The sequence below is a fragment of the Chinchilla lanigera genome, unplaced genomic scaffold (assembly GCF_000276665.1).
Source record: "Chinchilla lanigera isolate Chin_1 unplaced genomic scaffold, ChiLan1.0 scaffold00004, whole genome shotgun sequence".
NCBI classification, from domain to species: Eukaryota; Metazoa; Chordata; class Mammalia; order Rodentia; family Chinchillidae; genus Chinchilla; species Chinchilla lanigera.
Window position 1 is genome coordinate 18,292,750 of NW_004955405.1, and position 21,895 is coordinate 18,314,644.

Sequence of the window (21,895 nt, forward strand, 5' to 3'; positions counted from 1 at the left end):
TTCGTTTCCACCTTCAATTCTGTAAGCTACAATTTGAATTATTTAATGTACCACAGTCCTCTTCCAAGTACTTCTTTTATGATAACGGATTCAACACAAACACAGCTAATTGGACCCACAAATAGGAATAAAGAGGAAGAATAGAGCCTCTGCCATCCTAATTATCAAGTCAATACCTGTTTGCTGGACAAACTCTTTTCTCTAAAATGAAACACCCACAGATGGAATCTGCCGCTGCTATGTTAAACTGACTAGAAGTGGCAGGGCCTAGTCTCAGAGCAACTCCCCGTTGTCTTGCCTAATAATTGTGCCCCAGCTAATAAATACCTAATTGGATACATTATGAGTCAGCAGTCACTGTTCATTGTTGAAGCATAATTGAGTGGTCGAGATTTCAGCTTTCGCTGGTCCCTACAAATTCTCAGATAGTCACACGTAAAATCAACACCAAAAACAAGAAAAGCATCCCTGTAAACTCTCAGATCCTTGCAAGACCCTCTGACCTTCTTTGGCTTGTTTTCCTCTGGCTAAAATTTCATTTTTTATATCAAACACGTCTGCAGGCTGTTCCCACCCTGTCATTCACAAAAATAGAGAAAACCCAGCTGGACTGTACACCTGTTCTATAGTCTTCACTTTCAATGAATTGTTCAACTTGCAGGGAGGAAAAGCAGCTCAATTAAAAGACTACTAAGAATCTGGATAAGAACCATGAAAAACTACTGTTTCTTCATCTCACATCAGAAATGATCACTCTGTGTCAGTTTGCTTTGCCATTTGGCTAATTTCTAAATTTTTCCACATCAGTAACAGTGTTCTCAAACAGTTCCTGTCGCCAGCCTGACTGGAGGTTAAACCAATTGCCAAGGAAACATTTTCTGTGAAGCTATAAACCTGAAGACACTCTGTATCTCAGACTCTAGGGATAAAAGTGTCAGAGCTGCACAGGATATGAAAGCAGATAGGAGCACAAAATTATGAAGTACATTGCAGCCCGATCTTCCAATGGAAAACTCTTCACCCATGTACCGTGATCAGGGATGCTTTTATTTTTTAAGCAAAGTTATCTTTAACATTTATATAATTCAGTACAGTAAAATTGAAGAATTATGTAAGTTTACCCTAAAGCTAAATGAAAAGACACCATTCTCAAGCCAGATTATAGATAGAGATGTATATTTTAAGACTTACCCTCATGGTATTATATCATGTATAGACTTAGGTTCTTATAAATGCCACTTGAAATTTTGTTTTTTTAATCCAAATTAGTCCATCCATTTTAACTCAGGAAGAGGAACGAGTTATGAAAGCTGCTAGAACTAAATATTTGCTTGCAAGAAAGGCATTGGGAATGAAATTTTTTTTCCATCTATTGAGTCAGTGAGCCAAAACATATTTCCATTTATTTCTGTCTCTTCTTGGTATGCGTGGTTCTTGCCATTGCTGACTTCCCATTTAACTTTCAAAATGATTTAATTTGAAATATAAAACAACAGTGAAATCCTATTATCAACTGAGATTACTCATTTCAAAGATGACGCTCCAGCAACAGGGCTCCTACACTCTTGTACTGCCCTGAGGGACCTAGCACACTGCATTCATTTCTGCAAGCACAGACACTGTTAGGGGGACAGACACGCACTCTCTAAAGCAAATCCAGCAGGAAATCAGGGTTATGAAGAAGCCAGTGACTCCACCAAGGAATAATTCAAGGAGTTGGAGATATTTAAGCTGCAAAACACAAGACAGAAGCCTAACTGCCAGTAAACATGTGGAGAAAAAATTGAACTTACTCTTGCTAACACTACAGATCTGATTTGGGACCACTGGGCATAAGAAATAGATATCCACACTCGGTTCTTTCAATCTGAGTTCCTACGCAAAGCCTAGCAGTGAGCATCAGGTATTGGATCAGGGTCAGTGACCTACCCACCTATGTAGAGTGTGTGGGGCCTAACCTGTTAAATCTGTCCCTAAGACCACTCATTCTGTGTGAGAATTAAAGCTCTAAAAGATCACATCTGGTCTAAAGCTAACATCAGTACATGGAACTATGCATCTGTTAAAGATAAATCTATCCCCACCAAGAGTGATTTTATTTCTTCTTTAAGATAATAAGAATGAGACACCACTAATGACTAAAAGCATTTAGTCAATGCTTTCTGTGCTAAGCATTTATTCAGTTTTATTTAAACATCCCATAACCCCATAAGGTAAGTATCACTGTCTCCAAACACAAACGGGAAAACTAAGGTTGGAAAATGCAACTTGCTCCAGGTCACAGGATGAAGAATGGACAGACCTCAACTCCCGGCTCCTCCCTCTCTACCCACACCTACCTGTTTGCCCACTGTCTAGACTGCATGCCCTGTAATTCCAGTTGGCCCTCACCCCCATACCTACAGACCTCAACTCCAGAAGACAATAAGTAGATCTGAGCTACAAATGACCATCAATTGACTCACAGTTAATACCCTCTATGGATTATTCTGGCAAAGTAAGGATCTCCAACTGTGTCTGCAAACGCCAACATGCAGATCCATGCGACTTCTTAGGTAAACCGCAAGTGTCCTAATCAGCAAAATAACAACTGATTTTTATTCATCTTTCCAGGATGCTTCTTATTTCTTCTGGAAAGTAATGTCCAGAAAGAATTTATGTTCTTTTCGATGACACACACGAAGAGGGAGGGTTAGTGTTTGCCAGTTTACCTAGAACAAAACACAGCAGCCGTAAAACAATGAGCTGAAGCTTCCTAGTGGGACAACACTCTCATTCAAGCTCTGAGTTCCTGTGCAGTTCAAATTTATTTTTAAGCTTTCAGAAGTCATGTGGCAGAGATGTGAGCTACAAAAGCATCACAGTATCTTGTCTTTTTCATTCCTCTTTTTTTTTACTTTGTAAAAAAGTCAAGAAGATGAAAAAACAACAACAGAAAAATAAAACACTGTTAAAGTATCTGCTTCTCCAGGACACTTCACAGGATATCCTAGCCCCGTCATTTTTATTCTTTACCTCTGTGCCTTTCACATTGTTTTCACTTGAACACTGACTGCTGTCCTTTGATTGTGTCCTGCGAATCCCTCTTCTCATCTGTGAGATGGCTTTTTAATCATCCGTGCTGCCGAGCACCCTCCGTTTCCCATTTTCTGTTTCCATGATTGCTCTTACACTGTAGGTGTCTGTGGCTTTTGCTCTTTGAGCTCTTTTAGCTAGAGACTATCCCAAACTCGCTTTTGCATGGCCTTCATCTCAACAGTGTTGAGGAAGGAAATGAGATTAAAATGCAAATGCTTCATCTAATCTCCAGTGTTGGGCACATAGAAGGAAATGAATTGAACTAGAGTCAGAACAAGTCATAATGAAGTGTATATATTAAGATACAATTATGTCAAAGTAAAAATCTCCAGGTTATATTAGTTTGTACACATACTGACTGCACACCTAACTATGATGTTAATCCCAATGGTTGATGCTCTTACCCATTATGTTATCCTGCAAAGGGCAGCAACTTTTAGATCCAATATTGCAGTGAGTTCCTTAAACAGAGGCGATAATGGGTGATGTAATCTAAACCACCATGTACTTAAAGAATGAATGAGAAATATAAAACAAACTCTGGAGTATTGACAATATTTCCCAAAAGAGTAATATATAAGAGGCTTTCCCAGACAAATAGATTTAAAGTTTCATTCCCAACCCTAAGTCATCTTGGTGGCATAAGGTGTCCTGTGATCCCAGAGGGAGAGGAAGCTGGGTCAGCAGCAGCCCCCATATTCTTTTCTCTGGCTGTCTCCAGCTTCTGTACCCCACTCCATCTGCTCATATTATGCACTCTGTCTGGGCCCAGCCCTGTGTTAGGTACCTGAGATGCAGTAAGAAGGACATCATCTCTCATTTCTAGAGCCCATGGTCTCAAAAACAAAGGCAACCTATAACAAACATGTGCAAAACAAAATAAAAGGGCACAAACTTTATTGAGAAAAAAATTAGCAGGATATGAAAATTTGAATGACAGTTTCCCTCATCCAAAGGATGAAGACTGATTTAGGAGTTAAACATCACTCTTTGCTGAAAAGTATGTATCTTTCCCCAAAGTTATATACTTTTTTATCAAAAGAGAAATTATAGCCAAATAAATAAACATTTTATAAAAAGAAAAGTGGTTGAGAATGGGAGAATATCCCTTCCTACATTCTGTGCTTGTATTACTAGCATAAGTTTGTCTACAAGATCAGATGTCTTCAAATATTGATGATATCTACTTATCATTAAAGCTCTTGGAACACACTCTCTCTTGTATGTTTACTTAAATGTAGCACATTTACTATGGTAGTATAAGAAGAACATTATTAACTCATTTAAAGGCAAAAAATAAAAACAAAATAAACATTTTATAATTATTTTGTTAGTTTATTAATGATAAGTATGTTTCCTTCCATTTAAGATATTAATAATTATTATTATCTTAGTTAATATGCCTCATTTTAAAAATACATTTAACTTTGTGATATGGCAGTTCACAAGTAGAGGGGGCTGGGAATGCAACTCCATGGTAGAGCACTTACCTTATATCACTAAAAAAGCAATAAACAAGTACATTAGATTCATCTCACTTCATTTTAGAGAGGGTCCCATGTGAAAAATACCTCAACAAGCACATGATGTTTATAATGTAGACTTTGTTCAAATATTAACCAATATTTAACTAAAATTCTTTTTTTTCTTGTTTTAGTCCACTTTTCATCCTGAAATAGATTGTCATTTCTGTCTCTAAGCAAAACCAACACAGTCAATTGAAGAAGGAGGTGTCTGCTCTGCCATACTGTTACTTTTCACTCCCCTTTGCACTGTTTTCTTCAAGTACATGTCTTTTTTCAGGAATCATTTTAAGTAGCACGCTCATTGTGTGAGAATCGGTTTGGGTGCAAATAGTATAAGCTATAAACCAATTTAACTGCACTTGTAAAGTGCAGCTCATAGAAAGGTGCCAAAATCAACTGTACCCTGAGACCCCCTGGCGCCCCCACCCCTCCCACACCCCTCAGGGAAGCCCTGAGACTGTGTGGGGATCAGGCCCAAAAGAGGGTACACTGGCTCCGCACATCAGCCAATTTCTAGCCCTTTCTTATTTTTAGAAGAAAAAAAAGGAGAAATTCTAAATATTGTCTTCATGGAAATCCTATAATTCCACACTGGAAATCACAGAATCCTAAAGAGTTCTAGTTTCTAAACTAAAAGTCTGCCAGCGGTACCACAGTTTCCTTTCATTTCCTTTCCTTTCTTTTTTTAACCACAGACTTGAAAATATTGCTTTCATTTTTTCCCTTTAAAAGTCAATTACTTATTAACTTCAAAAACCAGAGCATTGTAATTTATCAATATGATGCCTTTCATGTAAAAATAGTACACATCCTAATAAATACTTCATATATTTCAGAAATACAGTTTTTTAAAGGAAAACTCAGGTTTTTAAAAAGTGCTAAACAGATGAGTTTCAGAACTCTCAATATCACAAAAGGACAGAAATAGCAGGATGCTTAGCCTGAAAGCAGGGAAAGAGGTGGGCAGCAGGGTACAAGGTCACAACTATCTGAAGAACTATCCTAGGGACAAGATATGGAATCATGAACTCAGTGTGTGTGCATTAAATACCTCTCTGCTCCATGCCACAGTGGGCTAGGCAGGGGAAAGAGGTACAGAGATGAATAAAATGTGATGCCTATCTATGAGGCACTTGAAGCCAGCTCTGGGAAATCCACTTAGAAATAATGTGTGTGACTTAGAAGTTGACACACTTATTCTACAGAAAAAGTAAATATTTTAGGCTTTTCAGGCCACGTGATCTCTTACAACTATTCACCTCTGCTACTGTAATGCAAAAACAGTCAGAGGCGGTTAACAAATAGGCATGGTTGTATCCTAATGAGTCTTGATTTATGGGCCCTGATATGTGAATCTCATGTCATAAAATATCAACCTTCTTTGGCCCCACTCCTACCTTTAAAAATGTAAAAACCTTTTTAGTACATGGACTGCAAAAATATGCAGCGGGTAGATATGGTCCACAGACAGTAATTTGCTACAGTATTTTACAGCAGTGCAGAAGAAAGGTGCTCAACACCAGTAAAGGTGTCATGTATGCCTCCTGGGAAAGACTAGGGAGCATACAGCAACTACTGAGAAACGAAGTTAGAGAAAAAGGCAGGGTCCTGTCAAGGAAATTGAACCTCATGCTCTGCAGGTGGCTGGAAATCTTTATGAGAATGGTCAGCAGTAAAGAATTCTATGATAGCAACTCCAGCTGTGGAGTCAAACCTCCTTGGGTTAGAATCCCAGGTCTTGTGACCCACCACGCATATGACCTCAAACTAATTTCTTATCCTCACCAAACCTCAGTTACCTCTTGTGAAAACATCAACAACCCCCACCTTATTGTTTGCTGTGCTCCACTACCTCACCTGTCTGCTTCACTTCACATAGTAGTGTAACATGGCTTTCATTGCTAACTTGTTGTTTGACCAAAGCACCTGCTTTAGACTGCAAGGCTGTGTCATCATGGATATTCACCAAGTGCTGGGTGTCTGACTCTGTAGTTACTGAATGCAAGGGGCAACAGTCATAAAGTGAATATGCCCCTGCTTTATTCTATAACTGTCCATGCTTACCTCTCGCTTTAGAAGATAAATACATCACACCATCGACTAAAACTTGGAACAAAGGTATTGAGGTAAAAAAGGTTAATCGTTCTCTACCCAAGAAGCTTATCCATAATAAGTTTATTTTCTTGAATGAGTTCTAATTACACATCATTTTGGTACATGACCTTTTCCTCTCCCACTGTGATGCATTTCCTCTATGAAATTTTTTTAATCTAAATGAGCAATTTCCCAGTTTATATTACTTTAAGCTTAAGGTGAAACAAGATGTTTCCAGTGCACAATTCATCAGGATCTTTTTAATTTAAACTCAGAGGTAAGATAAGTGGCCCATTATGTGCATAGAAAACAACTATATATAAGCCTCCTGTGGAAACTGCCAAAGACTATGTTTTACTACCCTATATTGCATTATAAATTATGGATATAGCATTCATATATACATTAGATTTCCAGGATTCTTGTCTCCTTTTGAACCAGAAATCAATAAAATTTATGTTGACTCTGAACCCAAATTGTTCCCTATTGTTCTTAGTCCATTCATTTATGCAATAAATATTTATCAAGTACCTACTCCGTCCCAGGTTCAGTTAAGTCTTTCTTTTTGAAATATTCATATTATAGGGGCTGGGGATTTAGCTCAGCGGCAAAAGCGCCTGCCTGGCAAGTGCAAGGTCGTGAGTTCGGTTCCCGGTACCTGAGAAAAACCGAAAAAAAAAAAAAAAAGAAATATTCATATTTTATTAATGCATTTCTAAATAGCTTAAATCTTCATTTGTTTTCTACTATAGTTGTGAATTATTATGACCTATACAGAAAAAAATTAATAATTCTAGTGATATGTAAAATAAAAGAATACACGGGGTTATTGAAATCACACAAAGATTTTAAGAAACACTGTCCTAAGTTTATCATCCTGTTTTCCTAGAGAGCATAACTGTACCCTGAAATTAATCTCATTTACATGTGATAGAGTTGCTTTTGAAAACTCAGACTTTGGCCATGCTATCTATGTTGTACCAACAACTTACTTTCCCTTTCTTTTAGCTCTGGAATTTTTTAAGACTAATTATAACCTAAGAATATCTAGAATACTAAAATGACATATAATTTACTTAATATACTCAATCCTTTATTTAGGAAAATCTTGTCCTTTTCTAAGGAATGCTTGTAATCATGTTCTAAAACATTTTATCTCTCCAAACTTAAGTAAAATTAACCAGAAGATTGTAATAATGAAAAAATAATCTAAACATATATAATATCTAAAAATAAGATATATTTTATTTCCAAGGAAAATTTTATCCAAGTGTGACAAGATCCCCTAGAAGTTGTTCTCATTTATTAACTTGTTAAGCCAAAAAGGAGAGATAATATTCTTCAATGCCATATAAACATTTTAATAACATAGACTAGAATTACTTTATCTAAAGTCATGAGGATAACTTAGTATTTTAGTGAAATACATGCAATACATACAAGATGTAAAGACTTAATCGTTAAATAGGCGCATAGTAAGCACATAAAATAGCCACTAAGTTAATTAAGAGTAAATCCAATTTAGTATTTCTTGTCCCTTCTTTCTCCCCTAAGAGTTGTATTCACCCATTAATTAAAAAATATTTATCAAGCACTTACTATGTGTAGTTCTTCATAGTAGTACAAGTAGGCAATTTTAAAAGCTGAGCATACAGCAGTACAAATAGGTAGAAACCCTCCTTCAATAAAATAACATTCTAGAGGGAGATAAACCATTGTAGAGGGAAATAAAATATAAAGCATGTTAAATAGTAAGTAGGAGAGGGGAAAAAGAATGTTCCTGAAAGTGAACAGATTCTGGATGTATTTTGAAGGCAGAACAATCATTTTTTTCTGTAAAAAAGAGTAAAGAATTAAGAATGAGTGCACTGGTTTTGGCCTGATCAACTAAAAAATAAAGTTACTAAACCCCAGGGTAGAGAGATCTCAGTAGTAAGCTGCAGAAAGAAGGGACAGCACAGGCTTAATTAGGGATATGCTAGATCTGTAATACCAATTAGAACAACAAATGGAGATGTCCAATATGCAGCTAAACACCAAACTATTAACTTTTTAATATATCTAAGTGTATCCATCACCATGGAATACTTTGTTCTCTTATTCCTAGCTCAATCATGATGAATTTCTCTTGTTTATCATTCTGGCATATTTAGAAGCTGCTAGCTAGGATATCTCTCTCACTTTCATACTATCCAGATCTTACAGCTCAGAGGCCATGAAGCACGGAATTTTCCCCCAACATCATGTTTAATCCTCAATCCTAAATTTGCATTCCTTTTTTAGGCTACATACTCTACTTAAAATGCCTCCCACATTATCAAACTCAAATTTCTTTCTCTTAACAATTTTTCCCTCACCAACTGGAAGATGCTCAAGATTTGATCCTATATAAAATCCTTCCAATCCAATCTAGTTTATTAACAGATTCCTTTCCCAGGACAAATCTAGAAAGTTTTAAAAATATTCTAAGTGTGACCTAGTTTAAAGGATCATCAATTGTTATATAATCTATGGCACATAAATGCAAATTCTTAAAAATCCAAGGAAAATAATCTATTGGAAACAGCTATGTGATCTTTTTACTACCCAACAGGCTAGATTAGGTAACCTACTATGCCAGTCTGTAGAAATGAATTTTTAAAGAAAATAATTGTTTTAAAAGAATCAATCAAAGAGAGACTAATTTAAAACAACTTTGTGTTCCTGTTCTTCCTTAAGCAGAAGTCTGCATCTTGATTTGGCAGTGACTTTCACACTATTCTGATCCAAAAACTACTTGTGAACGTCAGCAGCAGAAGTTTCCAGCCACACTTGCTATTAAAAACAAACAAAATACGACCCAGAGTTGAGCAAATGCTTCTGACGAGACACTAGTTTAACACTAGTCATAAAATTCATGCCAAGAACAAAAGTTTAAAGATTAGAATCTGGATCCTTAGAGATTAGCCCAAGGAACTTGCTGTAATGTCCATACCAACCTGAGGACCATATTGGGGAAGCACTACATAGAATAACTAAAAATGGCCACTAGATGAATTTACAGCCAAATCGGGAATGTTCTCATGTCTTACTTGCAAGCAGAGCCTAGGGAATTTATAGAAGCCATGGTAATGACCCTCAAAATCAATACCCATAGAAGTGCATGTTTGGAAACTAAGCTAGGGTCAAAGTGTTGCTTTTTAAAACAGAGGTTGGAGGTGACAATCTGTTGTAATCAAAATTTTTCCCTGATGATTTTTATCCTGAGAAAAGAAATGCATTTAATTCTAGTGCTCCTGTCATGTTTCTGACAATTTATGTCCTCATTTTCAGTTCTGAGGTTATGGTTTTGTAAATGGTCCTTAGGCCCAATAAGTGTATCAGCAGAGAATTTTTTTCAGTGTATTAATCAAAATGCAAGGAAGACAATGGGATATGCTTGAAATAACAGATCACTTGATTACTTAATTAGGTTAACAAGACTGCCACAAAATGAAATTCTGTCATTTTTTTTAAACCCAGTTGAAAGTATTTCTGTGTAATGTTTCAAAGAATGAAGAAAATTGGCCTTTTTGAAGGTTACCAAGAGGTGAATCTGTGTATATTCCAATGAGTGCTCTGAAAACTCTAGAAATACAGATGGGCTTTGATGATCATCTTAAAATTTCAAAGAAGAGTCTATAGTACACAGTAATACGCTAAATCCATATAAGGCTTCCTGGTGTTCTGTGGAAAGTCCTAGTTGGCCCAAGCTTTTGGATTGGTTCAGACCTTTATTTCCAAGATCAAAAGCAAGCTCACAGCCCTAGAAAGCTGTGATTTCAAATAAACTTGTTATATCTTTTCCCTCTTAATATAGTAAACATGTATGTGTTTTTGTTCTAAAACCTTACTAAATAGAACTCTAACTTTGACAAATATAATTATTAAGAGGATACTAAAATTATGCAAAAGGAAATATGGCAGCAAAGATAATAGATATTGCTAAGGAACTACTTGATGTGCTTAATATTTTACATGCACAATTACATTTTATCTTTTTTTTTTAAAAGAGTAAAAGAAGGATAACATAGTAATAGGGGACTTACCAAATTACAGAAAAAGTGGTAGGAAGTTATGAATTATTTTACCTATTGGTATCTTCAAGATAGTTTCTCAGGAAAGCAAATAGACAAATAATAGTGAGTTACAGACAAAAGTGGTAGGAAATTATCAGTGGTTGTTGTACTTTTGTATCTTCAAAGTGGTTTCTAGAAAAAACAAATAGAGCTATACATGAGTGATCAATTAAATAATCATTGACTATTCTCAATGGTTGTTGTAGGAAACACAGTAACAAACATATATCCATTTATGAAATAGCATAGGAACAATACAAACATTACAGAGCTATGGACAGATTGGTAGGAAATTATCAATGGCTGCTGTAGTATATGTTGGTATCTTCAAGGTGGTTTCTCAGGAAAACAGATATGCAAGAAAGATCTAACAAGTAGTTACAGCCTAAGGGTTGTGAAAAATAGCATATTACCTCCTCACCAGTGACTCCTTTCACTGAGGTGTAACGACTAGAAGGAAGGCCAAGATTGAAAAGAAGGACCGAGAGGCTAACACCAGTGTCCAGCAATACGCTGTTTACTTTTTCCTCTATAGTCATGATTACCCAGGACTCCTCCATGGAGATGACATTCTGGCCAGAGGGACAAGGTAGAGTATGCCCTGGGCCCCTTCATTCCTGTTGGACCAGCTCGTAGGAGGGGTCTGAGCTCTGGGGCCTTTGCTTCAAAGGGCAGTCTGACCTTTAGTGGTCACTTTTACAGTCAGGGTGTGGCCCAGGGGCCTTCTTAGGGCAGTCCCTCTTGAGGTGGCCTGGCTTTTGACAGCAGTAGCAGATGAATATAGTTGTCGAGTTCTTCTTGGGGCCCCAAGAATCAGACTTAGGGTCTGTTTCTCTTAGTGCTGCAACGAAGGCAGCTGTTTTTTCTCAGTCTCTTTGGTTTCTCTCCTTGGCCTCCTCCTCCTCATGGCTATAAAATACTGAGGAGGCAATTCTTACTAACATCTCAAGTGAGCTATCTGGGGCAAAAGCCATTTTTTGTAGCTTTTTTCTATTATGTGGGGCTGACTGAGTAATAAGTTTATCTTTAAGAATAATTTGTCCCAAAGCGCCTGCCTGGCAAGCGCAATGTCGTGAGTTCGGTTCCCAGTACCGGAGAAAAACCAAAAAAAAAAAAAAAAAGAATAATTTGTCTCTCTACTGAACTGGGACCCAGGGAAGTATGCTTTATCAACGCCTCTTGGAAGCCATCTAAGAAAGCAGAGGGGTGTTCTCTTTTTTTTTTTTTTTTTGGCCTCCATCTCAGCCGTCAATGGAGCACCCACACCAATCGTCTCTCCAGCCTCCCAGTGCATTGGGACCCTGCAACCACTTAGTGTCCTCTCCCCAACCATCAGCACAGGTGGCAGAATATATGGATGAAGTCCTTGGCCCACAAATCATTCTCAGTACCATCACGTGCAAAGTGTCCCAGGCAGGTAACCTAGACACATACCTTCTCCATGAAGGCAATTCTTCAAAATCTGAATATCGGGCACCCATGTATACATTTTATCTTTGCAACAAACCTGAGATAGTCATTATTTACAGGAAATAGATGTAAAAATTTTACATAACTTGCCAAAGGTCATACCAGAGAGTATATAACTGAACCAATAATCTAACCAACATCTTCCCACTCCAATTTCTGTCTTGTTTTATAATTTGTAAATCTGAAACCCCCTTTTCCAGAAACAATTCAACATCTTTGGAAAACTTTTAGAATTGACCACTTTTATCTGAAAAAATTATACTTGCTATGAGAACTGACCAAGAATTTTAATTTTAATCATGGCCTTTCTTTCAACATTACTTCTATGCCTGCTCTTCCCCAAAAGGGGGGGAAATAAGCAACACCTGTGGTTTAGATTTTTTTGAGAAAATATCCTGCAAGACAGGTAGGGATCAGAATTGAAAGACACTCTTTGGCTAAAGTTTAATATGATATGTGTTCCTTACATATATACCTCATTTAGTCAATCAATCAGCAAATTTCTATTATTCTTGTGTTTGTTTCTGGAGACAAGCAAGCTCCCTCCTAAAAGCTAAGAAGTCTCAGGTAGCAGAACAGGAAGATCAGCTTCCCTTGAAGTGCCCCATGTAGACTTTGTAAAAAGTCTTCCCCTCAGTCCATGAAGCTCCTAAACATCCACACCAGACTTCTTTCTGGAACCCCTTCAGATTTCCTATAGATCCTTAAGCTATGGCAATCCTATATGTAGGGTCCCAAAACACAGAGCAGTGTAGCATGGACAGAATGCAAAGCTCAGCGAAGAAGATTAACACCACACATATCTACTAGAATAGAAGTAACTTCTATCCTATTCAGAGCTTTCTGTCCACCGTGCATGTGCTTAACCCTTGATGACTCCCATCTCCTTTCATTTCTAGGACAATTCTAGGCAATGTGTCATTATCAACAAGTAGTTGAGATACTATGGCCTAGAGATGTAAAGAATCTGCTGTTCATTCCTTTAGCTATTTCATCAAACTTTCTCCCATAATTGTGTAGGTTGCTTTTATTTTTGTTTGGTTTTTGTTTTGAGACAAGATCTCCTTATGTAGCCTAGGCTGGCCTTGAACTCATGATCCTCATACCTCAGCCTCCTGACAGCTGGGATTACAGGCATTTATTACCCAGCCAGGAAAATTTACTGGCTTTTACTTATGAAATATTGATAGATATTAACCTATAACATTATTATTCTTAATTCCTTGTTTTCTGCTTTAAAACACAAAAGTTTCAATTTTTTAAAGTCTAGATATGCATTTCTTTTACTCACTCCAGAAGAAACTACTCTTTGTTCAAAAGTAAAACTGTATGTATAAACTTTGCAAAAATCTGTAGCTGAGACTTTCTCAAGTTGCTATTGATCAGATAATTCTTCTCAGATCTCTTTGACGAAGATAGAAGGACCACCATGGTTACAAAGTGCAGAGCAACAAACACCAACGTCCAGTTAACAGCACTTCATTGAAATGCAGGAAGCATCTGTGTGTACTTACGTCCTATTTTAGCACACAGCATGGCCAGGGGGTTTGAAGGATTTGAATTCTGAATTTCTGTTAGTATAACATCTGCCAAGAACAAGCTTTGAATGTACTACTTGTCCCTGCAGAGAAAAATGAGGAGCTTATCATGCAGGTCTTTGTCAAGATTATACCTACACCTGTTGTCAGGCTAAGGATTTAGATACTGCTGGATGAAATGCCGGGTCTGCTGAGTGAGGGTTAGGGAGTGTAGTTGAGCTACAAATTGCTTGGAAGCAAGCTGATTTTAAGTTGCCATGGCAAAGAAAATGCACACAATGAAAAGCTTTTACATTAATACTCTCTACATCTTGTTATGATAGGATTGTCCAGCTGAGGGGCACTTTTTTTGTACTTCTACTGACATGACCAGATAAAATAATAAACACTAATTACAGAGTATTATAATGATTTCTGGGCTTTGCCTCTGAGGGGCGTATATCTGACTAGGTAATTACTTCTCTGACAGATAGTCTTTTATGTGAGAGTTAAGGATGATGAGACTAGTTTATTACCTTCTGATGAGACCACGGGGGAGGAAGGTCATGAGGTATGCTTATTAAGACCATTTTAGTCAATATGTTTTTCAATCAGTTGTCAAGGAACCCATCACCAGTTAAAGAAATACTGTGTTTGCAAGTGACATGGTGATTCTCAGCTGTGGGAGCCTGTTACTTCAGGGAAATGATTAAATGGTAAAACTTCTCAGGTTGAAGTGGAAGGCATTTTGTGAATATAAAATGCCTTTGTCTGTAATGCTCTGCTATTCCACAGAGGACCAGTTTCTTTATTTTATTTAAGTTCCCTGAGAGATTATTTTTTCCCTACTGATTCACATTCAAGTTCCTGTATTATTTAGGATAACATTTAAGAGATAAACTGATCTCAGGGAATATAATTACAAAAGTCCAAAAGCACTTGAATTTGTCAAGAAAAAAATTATTTTCTAGTATATAATAAAGAATGCACTAAAGGGGGAAAATATCAAAATGGGATTATTCAGAGAGGAAAAAAGGAAAAGAAATCTAAATAATGGACGATGGAAGAGCAAAATGGCAGACCAGTGATGGCTCCTCACAGAAATATCAATTTGAACAACTATCCATATATGAAAACACTTTCATAAGAGCAAATTAACTTAGAACTTGGTCATAGCCCAAAAAGATGTATTGAGCAGGGCAAGAAAAACAGTTTTATATTACCCACATTTGACTTCCCCAACCCCAGGCAGCACTGCATAGAGAGTCACTGTCCACTTGAAGGAATGAAAGAGAATTAAGCATAGGACTTTGCATAAGTCTCCAAACTTGGCCCAGCAGATTAAAACCCAGCACTGGGCAGATACATGGCCCCTAATTCCAGGATGGAATGAGCAGACCAAGTCTGCCCCTGTGTTAGACAGGAACCCATGGCCTCTGTGAAATGGATTTAAATTCCTGCTGAATCACCATTGGCCAACTTTGGTAGTCTTGGTTTGTCAGCAAACCTTAACAGCCATGTGAGTCAGATGTTCCCCAACACTGCCATCCTTGATAGATGAAGGATTCCAGTCCAGCACAAGAAGCCTTGGAAGTCATGGCATACCAGCCTGGATTGTAATGACCATTGTAGTACTTGGTTTAGGACACCCTCTAGCACTGCAATGGTCCTACGCTTAAAGAATACAAGAGACTTTACCAAGAATCACTGGCCAAGCTTACTGTTGGAGGACATTCCCAAAGACAAGTAGACTGAAAATATAATAAGTACCCACTTATCCAATGCAGAGTTATTGATGAATGACCTCAAGAACCAAGAATGATCAAGGGATGAGGACATCACCAAATAGACAAGTACCAGCAATGGACCCAAAACAAATGGAGATGTGTGAGCTGACTTCACAAAGAATTAAAAATAGTTACTTTAAGGAAGCAGCACAAACTAAGGAAACACATAGAAATAGTTCGGGAATTATCAGAGAAATTTAACAGAGTGATTGTAATAATTTTAGGAAATCAAACAGAAGTCCTGAAGTTGACAAGTATAGTGAATGAAATGAAAAATGCAAGAGAAAGTATCAACAACAGATGACACCAACAAAAAATAAATCTGTGAACTCAAAGATAGGTTATTTGGAAATAGAGGAGAAAAAAAGAAAACTAAATGAAGAAAGCCATAGAATTTATATGTTTTGGATTCTGGTCAGTGGTTGTGAGTGTCCCTCTAGTCCACGTCTTCTGAGTGCCTTGTCACCATGCCTCAAAAAATTGAGGAAATCAAGAGTTTTCTGCTCACAGCCAGGCAGAAGGATGCCACATCTGTCCAGATAAACAATAACAAAGATAATGTGAAGCTTAAAGTTTGATTCAGTATATATTTTACCCCTTGGTTATCACAGGCAAAGAGAAGGCAGAGGAGTGAAGCAGTCTTCATCCTTGTCACCAGAGTTGGTAGTAAAGGAGCTGAAATGAACCAGACTGATGTGAAATATATTTTTAAAAATCTTTAAAAGTAAAATAAAGGAATTTATTTGAATACACCAAAATAGTAAATGTGTAAGTCATAGGCAACAAGACAGAGTAAAGAAAGATGAGGGGATAGACACTTTATTTTAAAAACTAATAGCACAAAACTGTTCAAACCTGGAGAAAGATACAAATGTCCAGGTACAGAATGTCTCTAGTCAGATTTAATCCAAAGAAGATTAACCCATGACATATTATAATCACATTGCTAAAGATCAAAGACAAAGAGAATCACGAAGGCAGAGAAAAGAAGGAAATAACGTATGAAAAAATCTCAATGACTATCAGCAAAATTCTCAGAGAAAGCCATAAAGAACAGTAAGATGATATATCCAAAATGCTAGGGGGAAAAATTTTCCAACCAAGAATAGTATACCCACAAAAACTATCCTGCAGAAATGAAAGAGTAAAGACTTTCAAAAAAGTAGAAGAAAAAGTTGAGAGAATTCATCCCTACTAGACCTATCTTTCAAAAAATGCTAGAAATGTTTTCTTTGAGTTCTTCAAGCTCAAAAAAAGGATGGTGATGGATGACACTAAAACACTTGAATGTACAAAAAATCACTGGTAAAAAATACAGTCAAGGGGCTGGGGATTTAGCTCAGCAGCAAAAGCGCCTGCCTGGCAAGCGCAAGGTCATGAGTTCGGTTCCCAGTACCGGAGAAAAACAAAAACAACAACAAAAAATACAGTCAAATGCAGAACACTCTAACAGTGTGATGATATTTAAATCACCTATATTATTAGTACAAAAGTTAAGGCTATGTGAATAATAACTATAATAATTTATTAAGGGGTATGTATTATAAAAAGTAGTAAATTTTAGCATCAAAAATTCAAAAAAATGAGTAGTGGTAAAACATTTCTTTCTCTTTTGCAATCAAGGTTAGATTGTTATAATTTAAAATAACCCACTTTATTTAGATACTTTACAAGTCTCATTATTACTATGAAGCAAAAACCTATAGTAGAGACAGCAAAAATAAAAAGCAAGTTTCTTAGTTACTTTTTTCTGATTGCACCCAACACCTAAAGTTAAAAGAGGAAAAGGTTTATTTAGCTCACAGTCTGTAGAGGTTTCAGTCCATAATTGCCTGGCTTCAAGGCGGAGTGGGATGGTACACAGGCATTCTAGAGGAGAGATAGTTCATGGAGGGGCAGAAAGTAGCAAAGCAAGCAAGAAAGCAAGGGACAACACAGTTCTTTCTATCCCTCACATCTTATCCAGGCTACTTATGGAACGTAGCACTCACACCCTTAGTCCTAGTGCCCTTAAGATTAGCACTGCACCATGAATCAATTCCTTTGTCACATACTCTAGATCCAGCCACCTCTGGAAAATTTCATCTATGAGATGAGGCTTTGGAGGGACATCTAAACACACGCCATAACAGCAAGGAATCAAAACTAGAGAAAATTACTTAACCACAAAGAAAGACAAGATAAAAGAACCTATACAAAACTAAAGTAGAAGTAATAAATATTTACCTATCAGTAATTACCTTGCATGTAAATAGATTAAATTTCCCAATTAAAGAGTGGCTTAATGAATTGCAACATAGGCCCCAAATATACTCCCTACAACAGACTCATTTTACTTTTAAGGACAAGTATAGACTGAAAACGGTAGCCAAAAGCAAGAGTACCTATAGCTAGATAATATAGAATTTAAGTGAAAAAATATAGAATTTAAGTGAAAAACTACAAAAACAGACAAAGAAGGTTTTTATGTAATGATAAATGAATCAATTCAGCAAGAGAATATAATTATAAATGTACATGTACCCAACATTGGAGCAAATATACAAAGCAAATAGACCCAAGTGGAGAGGTAAACTGCAATACAATAATAGTAAGGAATTTTGACACCCTACTTTTAGCCATGGACAAATCACCTGAATAGAAAGCTAACCAAAAATCAGATTTAAACTGTTCTCTTCACCAAATGGACATAACAGACATTTATAGAACATTCTATCCAACAATTACAGAGTATAATTTCTTTCCAACTCTACATGTAACATTCTCCAGGATAGGTCATATGGTAAGACACAAAGCAAATCTTAATAAATGTAAGAAGATTCAAAGTATAACAAGTATCTTTTCTGACCATAATTGTGTAAAATTAGAAACCTATAACCAGAGAGAAGTTAATAAAAATTACAAATACTTGGAAATGATACATTCTCCTGAACAACCTATGTGTGAATGAAGAAATAAAGAGGAAATTTTGAAATTTTCTTGAGACAATGAAAATAAAAACATATGATAATATGCCACAACTTCTGCAACACTGCAAAAGCAGTTCTAAAAACACTAAACACCTACATCAAAAAGAACAAAAATCTCAAATGAACAGCCTAACTTTGAACCCCAAGAAACAAGAAAAACTAGAAAAAAGTCATCCCAAAATTAAAAGAAAGTAAATAACAAATGTTAGAGCAGAGGAAAAAATGAAATAGAAAGTAAGAAAACACAAAAAAAAGATTAAGGAAATTTTTAAAAAAAATTTTTAAGAAATAAGATTAACAAACATCTACTTGGACTTGCTAGGAAGAAAAACAAATCAAACATAAAATAAGATGTGAAAAAAAGAAACATAACTGATGCAACAGAAATATAAAAAAGATTATAAGGGACAATTGTGAATAATTATATGTCAAGAAATTTGATAACCCAGAAAGAAAGGATAAATTCCTGGACATATAAACCTACCAAGATTGAATTATAAAGAAATAGAGTCTAAACAGTCTGTAATGGGTAAGGAAATTGAGTCAGTAATAAAGCCTACAATCAAGGAAAAACTTGGAAGCTGATGGATCCACTGCTAAATGTTACCAAACATCTAAAGAATTAATATAGTTCTTCACAAATTATTCCCCAAAAATTGGAAGGAAGGAAATACTTTCATACTTGTTCTATGAAGCCACCATTACCCTGACACCAAAATCAGACTAACACACCAGGGAAAAAAACACTACTGGCTTGATTAACATAAATGCAAAAATCCTCAACAAAATTATACCTAACTGAATTCAATAGCACATTTAAAAAATCATTCACTACTAGTAAGTAGATTCATCTCAAAGATGTAAATATAGTTCAACATGTACAAATCAATAAACATCATACATCACACTAACACAGTGAAAGACAGAAACCATATGATTTATTTCAATAGATGCAGAAAAAGCATTTGACAACTGTCAATATAGTTTAATGATTAAAAACAGCAAATTAGTTATGATTAGAATGTACCTCAACATAATTAAGGCCATGTATAACAAACAAAAAGTTAACATCAATAGGGAGAAAACATGAAATTTTCCTTTAAAATCCACAACTACATAAGGATGCCTACTTTACTTAGAGATATATATATCCTGAGAACTATTTCAGTAAAAAACTGTTAGAGCCAGTGAATTCAACAAAGTTGCAGGATATAACTATAAACATATAAAAATCAGTGATCCTTTCAATAAACCAATATTATTGAAAGGAACAGTTAATGCTTAATTTTTTTTTCTTTTTAATTTTTTGACCAATTTTGCATGGTTATATCTGGTAATATGAACAACTAATTTGAAGACAACAATATGTAATATAACAACCACTACTGAATTCCTATCATCCTGTTTAGTGAAATTCTGTGTCATTTTCTAATATTTTTTATTATTTTTTATTCTCTTTCAAAAGTAAAAAATATAAAAAATTAGTGGTGTTTCTAAACTCTTAGAGCAAACTATTTGAAAAAGAAATGAAGGAAACAATCATGTTTCCAACAACTACAAAAAAAAAATAAACAGGAATAAATTTAACCAAGGAGGTAAAAGATCTCTACAATGAAAACCATAAAATATTAATGAAAGAAACTGAAGCTGCACTAGAAAGATATCTTGTACTTGTGAATTGAAAAAATATTGCCACATGTCTATACTACTCAAAGCAATTATAAAGATTCAATGCAATCTTTATCAGAATACCAAAGACATTCTTCACCAGAATAGAAAAAAAAAAATCCTAAAACTCGTGTAGAACCACATAAGATTGCTCTGTCTGTTCAGGAACTGGGGAGAAAGAAAAAGCTGTGGACAGCACACTACCTAATAATAAAGTCTACTACAAATCTATGGGAACTAAAGTAGCATAGCCCTGGTAACAAGAACAGACACACAGATCAAAGGATCAGAGCAGAGGACCCAAACCCGTACATTTTCAGCCAATAATTATCTATAAAGGTGCCAAGAACAGACCATGAGGAAAGGGCAATCTCTTTAGTAAATGGTGTTGGGAATACTCAATATCTGTATGCAACAGAGCAAAACTGGTTGGCAGGGCACCAAACCAGTGAAGCACTTCCGGGGAAGTAGGCGCTCTGGATGCGCTGAGCCCTGCTGGCAGAGCGAGGAGGAGGGGCTGCGGTGCTGTGTCCTCCTGGAGCCCTGCCGACTGCAGTCCCTGTTCCAAGAGTCCAGACAACCAACACAGCAAGGGTTCACACTGGTTTCTTGGCGTCTTGTCAGGCGGAAAGCTCTTTAATGTCCAGGCAGACAGAAGCGCATTGTGGGGGTAAGGGCAAGGTAGGCCCTGGGCAGGGGTCACTGGCAGGTGTTGTAAATGTGGACTTGAAGTTTTATGGCTTGAAGCGCACTACGCATCCTGGCCTCCGGCCCGTCCACCTGAGCCACTTTGTCGTCCAGGGGGATCATTCCCTTTGTAGGTGCCCTCCAGTTCCGGGGGAGGTGCACAGGACAGGTATCAGTCTAAAAATCCTTTTCCAGTCCCACCTCTGGCTCCTACCCACACACTTCTTCCTCACCCTGTAGTTGCTGAATTCCTATTTCTCACCATATTTTTTTCTCAACATATTTTTAAAAGTCAAAATGGAAAGTAAGACATTAAACTATGAACCACTAGAGGAAAACAGGAAAAAAATATGATTTGGGCCTGAGTAACTACATTTTGACTATAACCCCAAATGCATAGTCAATAAAAGCAAATATAAACAAATGTGAATACATCAAACTAAGAAGCTTCTGCACATGAAAGGAAGAGTGACCAGAGACAAACTATAAAATGAGAGACTATTTGCAAAGTAGGAGTGAATATCCAAAAGATATGAGGAACTCTACTCAGAAAGAAAACCAACAACCTCATTGCAATGGGCAAAAGACATTTTTCAAAAATATATATATCGCCAATAGGTATATAAAAATGTGCATTATCACTAAAAAGAGAAATGTAAATCAAAGTCGTAATGAATTTAATTAGACTTATTTGTTGAAGCTACAGCTTTCAAATTCTTTCATCTCCTAAAGTGACTTCCAAGACTACTCAGATACATGACAATAAAAAAAGTGCAAAGAGGAGCTTTTACACTGCAGTTCTCAGTTCGTAATTATTGAAATACCTGTGCCTTTCTAAAAGATGCAAATCCCTCTTTGTCTTTATTGTGTTGGTGAACTACGAAGAATTCGTTTTCAAAATACCATGAACACTAAATTGTGCAAGATGGCCCCCAAGCATATAACCTGTCCATGATCCTATCTATTACTTACAAATTCTCTGGAGAAAACAAGATCTTACAG

At 36.4% G+C, this 21,895-nt stretch overlaps 1 protein-coding gene and 1 pseudogene across 4 annotated transcripts in view; both read left to right on the forward strand.

Moving 5' to 3' along the window:
- Syt1 (synaptotagmin I) overlaps positions 1–21,895 on the forward strand; it is a 532,145-nt gene that overhangs the window by 452,738 nt on the left and 57,512 nt on the right. The window lies entirely within an intron of this gene.
- LOC102018054 lies at positions 15,940–16,832 on the forward strand (annotated as a pseudogene).